The sequence below is a fragment of the Myotis davidii genome, unplaced genomic scaffold, assembly GCF_000327345.1.
Source record: "Myotis davidii unplaced genomic scaffold, ASM32734v1 scaffold71, whole genome shotgun sequence".
In the NCBI taxonomy this organism is placed as follows: domain Eukaryota; kingdom Metazoa; phylum Chordata; class Mammalia; order Chiroptera; family Vespertilionidae; genus Myotis; species Myotis davidii.
In genome coordinates this window covers 5,487,892-5,488,553 of record NW_006283588.1, presented here as the reverse complement: position 1 = coordinate 5,488,553, position 662 = coordinate 5,487,892, and positions in this window count along the sequence as shown.

Genomic DNA, 662 nt, shown 5'->3' with positions numbered 1-662 from the left:
GAAACTCTACATTCCCAACTTTTCTTGAAACAGATCTATGTTCTGCAGCTGTGGCCACCATCCTGAGATCAGGTCCAGTAGACCAGGACCTGTCCCTGGGAATCAGGGGGCACTGGAGTGGAGGTCCCCCCTCCCCCCAACCCCCCCGTGCCCTTTTACATTCAGGAATTGAGCTGAACTCACTTAGGAGGAGGCCTGGCAAGGGTGACAGGTGTCACAGATGGAAGGATGGAGAATGGAGAGAAGAACACCCTGCTCGGTCCTTCCCTGGGTGGGGTCAGGCAGATGAAGGCCGGCCAGCCTACCCCACAATTGGGTAAGATAGCTCCTCTGTGTCCACCTCTCACCCCATGGGCCCAGCCACTCCCCTCAGCTCCAGGCAGCCCTTTGCATTCCAAGACAGTGCACTCTGCTCTCACATGCTGCTCACCCCAAGAGAGAAGGAATAGAGCAGCTGCCCTACAGACAACTACACAGAAAGATAGGGCTCACGGCTGGTGAGCACAGTGGCAGTGGTGGGAGCCTCTCCTGCCTCCGTGGCAGCACTAAGGATGTCCAACTGCCAGCTTAGGCCCTCAAGGGCTCCCAGACTGTGAGAGGATGCAGGCTGGGCTGAGGGACACGCCTCCCCCCCCCCCCCCCACCAATTTTTTTTGCATGAG